This window comes from Octopus bimaculoides, chromosome 12 (genome assembly GCF_046866305.1).
Source record: "Octopus bimaculoides isolate indiv1 chromosome 12, ASM4686630v1, whole genome shotgun sequence".
Classification (NCBI taxonomy): Eukaryota; Metazoa; Mollusca; class Cephalopoda; order Octopoda; family Octopodidae; genus Octopus; species Octopus bimaculoides.
Genome location: NC_142939.1, coordinates 39,389,951 through 39,397,601, shown reverse-complemented (window position 1 = coordinate 39,397,601; position 7,651 = coordinate 39,389,951). Strand labels below are relative to the sequence as shown.

The window sequence follows — 7,651 nt, the reverse complement described above, 5'->3', positions numbered from 1 at the left end:
GGCTTATTTTTTCGATTGGTATGTAAGAAACAAAAGGTACAAATATATAAAATCCCTCATCACCATTATCCCAATAAGCATTCTTCTCAATTACCTATATAACTTATTGATCTTATATATTGATCCGTTTCATTCCAGTTCTTTTTTCAGTTGTATCATTGACCAATTCTTGTTTCTAGATTCAAGATAACTCTTTTTCAATTTTCAAACTTTTGTGTAATTCTATTGATTAAGTCAGCAAACAGGGGCTCTCAAACAACTCTGAATAGCCATTTGGAAATCAGTACCTGTTCACTGCTATAAGCAGCAGTAGCACTTGCTTTGTAAATTGTTTCAATAGCTTGTTTAGAGGAAGAAGAGCAAGATCTATGTAATTTGCAACAACTCAGTTATCCTCAAACCAAAAACCTTGATTGCATGTCTGCAACAGAGTGGATTCTGATAGAGATACCCAACAGCTAGGTAGATGTGTTTAAACCAAGCAACATATTGGGTTTGCCACCCCTAAGCCAGTACAGTCCAAAGGGCTTCACTCACAATTTTCACTCGCTAAGTATGGATCAACTCAAGGTTATGGTCAAAACTCTTGTTCAAGGTGCCAAGCAGTGAGATTGAACCTAGAGCCCTATAATTACTAAGTGATTCTCTTAACAACACAAACTTTCAGTGGGTAAGTATTTTCTAGGTTTGCAACCTGATTTTGAATATGTTCATGACTTTCATTTGAAGTGTGAAAAGGGGGTCCGTCAAGCTAATTTGCCCTATAGATTGTATGTGAAGACTATGTCTCCCAAGAAGTTCCTTGAAGACAATGTATTATTATGGGGTTCACTTTGATTTAAGAATCTAAACATTTTAGGTTAAAAACCCAATTTATAATTACTATCGTAAGCTGTCAACATGGAACATAAATCTGTGAGCAATGATAGTTTGAAGCGAGGTCGAGTAATGATGGAAGGAAAGAGAGAAGACAAACATGCAATGAGTTTCAGAAATATTTACGATGTCTGCTAATTAATAGCATAGAGGCGCAGGGTTATCACAGAGGTGGGGGTGGATTTAACAACTGGATTTTGGTGTCCATCTGTATGTACGTGATGATACGGGTAATGACGTTTTAAAATCAAAGAAACGACTATCCACTTTAAAATAGATCAAAATTAAAAGGGAGAAAAAGAGAAGCATAGCGAGAAAATAAAATATAGTAAAACAAAATAGAAAATAAAAGCTGTTTTAATGTGGCATAAGCTGATAAAACTATTTAACAGATCGTGTCTTTATTTTTTATTTTTTAATATGAAATATGTAGAGGCACGCGCACACACACACAAACGCACAAGCTGGTCTTTGACGTCATGTATGTATATGTTACCGTGTATATGTTACTGTATGTATATGCTACTGTATGTAATGTTATTGTATGTATATGTCTTGTAATTCAGTTGCGTGAAAAACATTCATTTCAGGTGGATCTCCACTATTTGTCAAAAGTTTTAATTATCCATCAGTATTACGTCTTGTTTTTGTTGTTTTTACATGAAAGCTTTAACAAGGAAGGCAACTGTTTACTGGCTGTCGTCATTGAAATCAATTAAATAAAGGAGAGAGAGAGCGGGGGGAGAGGCAGTTGAAGTAGATAGGATTCAATGTATATATATTTTAATAGTCTCTTACTCTCTCTCTTTCCCTCTCTTTGTTAACGTCAGCACAGAGAAATTAGTTTCTATTTCTAGTTACTCAAGTAATATGAAATGCACTAGAGAGCCTTTCCCGAGAATTGAACTCTATTTTAGATCTGAGAGCAGCAGGCAAAGAGCGCGTTAAGCATTGCAGGTGCTCCTTTCTCGCAAGATGGCTGCTCCTAACAACGAGAAGAGGAGAAGCGCAGCGATGGAACCGTCTTCTAACCCAACCACATTGCCACCACCACGAATTGAAGTGTGTGGACCGCCACCTAACAACCAAATATTACTGTCAGAACCACAAGATCAACAACAGGAGGAAATGTGCCAAACAGACCATCTTAACAAACAACTGTTGGAAGCTTTCCTTAAAAGAATAAACGATTCGTCGCGGTTTCGATCCGAAAGTGGCGACCCGGCGTTAGGCGATGACTCCGGGGATCCCCTTACTTCAAGCAACGGATCTAACACAAACACTGCTACCGACACATTCTGATATTTTTATTATTTTTATTATTATTACTACTACTACTATTATTGTTGTTGTTGTTGTGTGCGAAAGAAAGATGTGATATTTTATTATCAATGTTAATTTCATTAATTGTTTGTTTCCCCACACACATTTAAGATGCATTCATCGTTAACCTTTCTCCCAATTAATTTCACACCATGTTATTTTAGTTATCTTCTTGCTTAGGTGTACTCTAGTTTATCTTCATTAATTTGCTTTACATACATTCGTCTTTACAGACAATAAAAGGGAGAAAAAAGAATATTTCTTTTAACGAAAGAAAGAATGAATGGGGGAAATTGGTACAGAATCACATCTAGACACATCTAACGTTTAAACTGTTACTGAAGCACATCAGATCTCTGTTAAATGTTTAATACATTTTTATATCTTAACTAGTGATGCATTGACGGAAATAGTTTAACATTCTACATTTTTTTCACAGATCTTTATATTATTGTTGTTGATGTTGTTTTATTAAAGATTGTTAACATATGAAGTGGGGAGGGTTGTTTTTGAAAACTAATTAATCTGTTATACCCGCCTCGTTAATAAAATCTTCGAGAGGGAGAAAAAAGTGTATAATACATACATTCGTATATAATACTCTGTGTGTGTGTATAATATATATATATATATATATATATATATATATATATATATATATATAGTGGGCAGATTCTACTTTCATAATTCTAAGTCTTCTTGTTTGTCTCATGTTTGTTTGTTTGTGAGGTTTGTTACCAGAAACACATCTTCTCTATCATCTTCACGTTCATAAACATTTCCCTGAACCTAAAAAACAATCATCCTTCTATCTACCATCAAGGAATGTCAAAACAACTTCACAAGAATCTTAAACTGCGAGTTCTTTCTCTCATCCCAATCATTTTAAATCATTTCTGTAATATAAGAGACAAGATCAGAAAGAAAGAAAACCAAAATAAAACCCACATCTGATTTATACAGAAGAAACATAATTACATAAACCATTCATAGAAATAAAATCTAACTTTACTACACTCAAAATTCTCGAAAACCAAAACATTGACAAGGCATTTTTACATTAAAAGATCTCGACATTTTCCCTTCCACTGTTTGTGTTTTCTGTGAATATTGGACGAAATATTTGTATTAATTGCCATCAATGAAGTCCGATATCTTAAATTTCTGATGTTTCATTCCTCTCACCTATTATATATATATATATATTTTATTTATACATCAAAAGTTTTTCACTTGAAAATAATTAAAGCCATTTATTCACAGTTAATTTCCCTTCCCTCGTTTATCTCTCTCTCTCTCTCTCTCTCTCTCTCTGTTCCATCATAAACAACATCAGCAATAAGTCCGTGGAGCCTAATAACTGGCGGCTATTTATTATACAACAGACGGAGCTATAATAATATGTTTGTATGTATATATAATTTACTTTGAATCAACACTTATGTACGTGGCAAATACTTCGCTTCATTAAAGGTAAGTCATGTAGTGTAATGTAGTTGCCGTAAGGGCGGGTATTTCGTTGGTCTTGTTATATATCTTTCATATGAATATATGTGCATGCGTACATGTTTTTATATATATATATATATATATATAATACATGCTTATATATATACGTGTATATGTAAGAAAATTAATGAAACGTGGTATACACACATGCGTACGTAAATATACATACACATGAAAATCAGTGAAGCATGCTATGCTGTATGTAGTATATATATATATATATACATATGTGTGTGTGTGTGTATGCATGCATTAAATCGTACACAATTATTTGTGATTTATAGATTCAATGCATTAAATAATTTGCGTACCAAACTACTTGTAGTCAGAGGGAATATATTATTTGATTTAAAATTTACTGCAATATTTTTACGTCTTCTTATCAAATTTCTTACTAAAACAACATAATACTGATCCAGCGATTATTTACTGCAATATTAACAATTGCCTCACATAAACCATACCCTTTTTGTTATTTTTTAATCCTCGCCAAACGAAATTTCATAATAATTTTGTTTAATAATAATTGTAGTACTTAAGTTTCTGTGTTGAAACCTAAACAAACGTGAAACAGCTAAGCAGATCTAGAGATAATTAATAAAAAATGTTTCCTAGCTCATATAGTCTAATAGTCGCAACATTAAATTATTAATTACGTTATGAAAAATGTTATTAATCAGATGAGTAACTTAACCTCTGTGTGTGTGTGTTTTAATCCAGGGTTAGCGTAAAAGTAGTTTCTAATTTAGGATTAGAATATAGTAATTTTGAGGGAATGAGGCTGGCCGAAACCATTGATCTCAGTACCTGACAAGTAATGAAAAGCAGAGTTAGCCCGGGCGGGATTGGAACTCAAAAGGTAAAATGTCAGAAAATAAGGCAGTGCATAGCATATTAACAAGGAATTTCGATAGTACTTCATCATATCGGCCTCGTAAGGATGAAAGGTAAAGTTGATTGCAGTGGAATTTGGACTCAAAACTTTAAAAACCGAAATAAGTGCCCCTTAGCATATAATGATAATAGCTTCTGATTTAAGCACAAGGGCAGGAATTTGGAGGGGACAGGATAAGTGAATACCATCGCCTTCAGTATTTTGCAGGTACTTCATTTTATCAAGTCCGGAAGAAGGAAGGGCAAAATTGAGCACGGCGGGATTTGAACGCAGAACGAAAAGAGGAGCCGGAAGAAATACCGCATTGCATTTTGTTCGATGCGCTATCGATTCTGGATCTTCCCCACCCTCTTACAAGTGTTTATTGCTTGCCTTCTCTCTAAGTCGTTAATTCCGATATATTTATATATAACTGTAAACTATGGCTTATGTGTTTGGTTTAATTAAAACAGCCACCAAATGAAACTAGATCTTCCTTAGAACATCAGTAAACCTTAGTTATAACAAACAATATTGATTTGTTAGTGTTTAGCCAAAGGCTGACCTTGATCAACAGCAAAGTGACTACAAGTGTTTCCACCATGACCAATCTATCTCGTCTTTCATGCATTTTTGTCTAACATTTACATCCTATATATATCCATATGAAACTAATATCTTTAGTTTTTCACTGAAGCACTGGATATAACCGGAAAACTTGGATGATAACATCCCTTTAAGAGGATTTGATGTTATTATATAAATATATAAGACTGTTGTTCGGTGTCATTTAAGCAAATTGTGGCTCCTGTTTTTAGTAGCCACTACGACCATTTAAAGGCTTCTCAATTGATTTACTTTGATTAGATACAAGGTGCATTCTTCTTTATAGAACAGAAGCATAACTAATTTAAATCGGTCCAGTATATATATAATCTGCCTATATATATAGGCAGATATTTTATCGACTCGTGTGAGTACAAACTTCAGAATATTCCGTTATCTCAACAATCCTCAGTAACAATCAATATTATTTATATATAACATCGCACTTTTCGTTTCCACATCTTGGTACTTAAATCTCATACTTTAAAAACCATTGATTGTCTGCATTGACAACAACAAAAATCAATTAGTAAAATCGAATAAACATGTACAGCTTGAGGGAGAACCCAGATGAATTCCAGTATTTAAAAATAACAGTGACCCACACACATACACTTTAGCCTAAGAAGAAATAGCAAGTACACTCATACTTGTCTCTCTACGGATTTATTAAATCTTCTTAACCTTGTTTTTTTTTAATATAAAGTCAGCAACCACTGCTCGGGCGTAGTCAGACGTCAATAAAACGAGAATCCAACGTAAAGACATGTTTCTTAAACATCTCAAATAAGATAGTAATAATTTTTTAATTATTTTCCGAAAGATATGAAAATTAAACCAGAGATTATCAATTCTGTTCAATATAGTATATCTTCTCTTGTATGTTTGTATCAACGATAAAATTATTAAACACTATATCTCTTCTACGTCCTTTCTACCTGTTGGTATTGCTAATTATTAAATTTTCCACATCACAAACTGGTTTTTCTTTTCTCTTCTTTCCCGACATACGATACAACTGCATTCTTTAAATAAAAAGTGTGTTACGTGTTAACTAACCGTAGACTTAAATAATTAATCCCACACAGTTTATGTTTCTCATCAATAAGACCTGGTATTTTATTTCGTCGTTTACATTTTCCTACGTCACATTTCGATAACAGAAATAATATAGAGATTTATCAAGCTTATATTTTGGCTGCTTAATTTCAAGCGAACGAAACTTAGCCATAAAAATGCGTTGGTAATTTTATTGCCTTTCTAGGCAATATATTTTAGAGTTTACAACACGTTAACTGGACTAAATTTTGTAGGCATGTAAATATAAAGAGATAGTCTCGCTTTTAAGTTCAAATTGGTCCCTATGCATGCATTTGTCTATATTTTTGTATTGTATATGTATATATGCATTCGTCGTTGAGTTCCCGAAGAGCTAATTCTTGTATTTAGGTGATTCTTTTGTCCTTATCTTTCAATTAACAATTTTAGCTTCGTTAATGGATTTCCTAATTAGCTCGATACTATACTGCTTCACTGTGTTCGAATTTCACTGTGGGTCGACTTTTTATCTTTGATAAACTGCCGCCACAAAACATTGAATTATTCACCTTAAAAATCAATTAACTGAAAAAGAAATAACAAAATCAAAATAAATAATAAGCGACCATTTTTTTTAATGAGCGAAAACCCCAGCTCGTTAGGGAACTAAAAAAAAAACCCAACGAAATATGACAATAAAAAAAATAGGACTATTAAAAGTCCTTTGAATGGAGACCTCGATAATCAAGGATACCCTATAACTCTTTATATTATAAACGAACTGTTCTAATTGCATATCGATATATATATATATACACTCGTATGTGTGTATATGTATATATATATACACACACGCGCATGTGTGTATATATATATACACACGTATGTGTGTATATGCATATCTACACGTTTATATATATATATACATACAGACGTGTTTATATATGTACACACGTATGTGTATATATATACATACATGTATATGTATATATATATATATATACACATGTATATGTATATATATACACGCGTATATGTATATACACACGTATGTGTATGTATATATGTATATGCACACGTATGTGTATATATATATATATACTCATACGTATGTGCGTATATACATACGTATTTGTATATATATATATGGACGTGTGTGTGTAATATATATACACGTGTATATATATATATATACACTCGTATGTGTGTATATATATAGAGAGAGAGAGAGACGTATGTGTGTAATCACGTTAGTTAATTACCTATGTACTGGATTTTCACTGTACAGGTGTAACAGTTCGGCAGTTATCTGCCCTTACTAACTAAAGAGAAACGAAGTGCGGTCTTTGGATGGATTTATCTTTATCTTTGTATCTTGGGTGGTTTTTATCTTAGACAAATGTATTTTTATATACAATGGAGATT

General features: G+C 32.7%; 1 protein-coding gene across 6 annotated transcripts in view; it reads left to right on the top strand.

Annotated features, from left to right (window-relative positions):
• Positions 1-277: 277 nt before the first annotated feature.
• The window catches only part of LOC106879504 (nicotinamide riboside kinase 1), a 63,095-nt gene continuing 55,721 nt past the window's right edge, over positions 278-7,651 (top strand). For 3 of the 6 annotated variants that reach the window (XR_008265310.2, XM_052972151.2, XM_052972148.2), the window contains exon 1: positions 1,435-3,672. The gene's annotated coding sequence lies outside the window, so the exon portion shown is untranslated. Of the gene's footprint in view, positions 671-1,264; positions 1,358-1,434; positions 3,673-7,651 lie in introns of those variants that run through there. The other 3 variants (XM_014929112.3, XM_052972149.2, XM_014929110.3) reach the window with 3 other exon arrangements.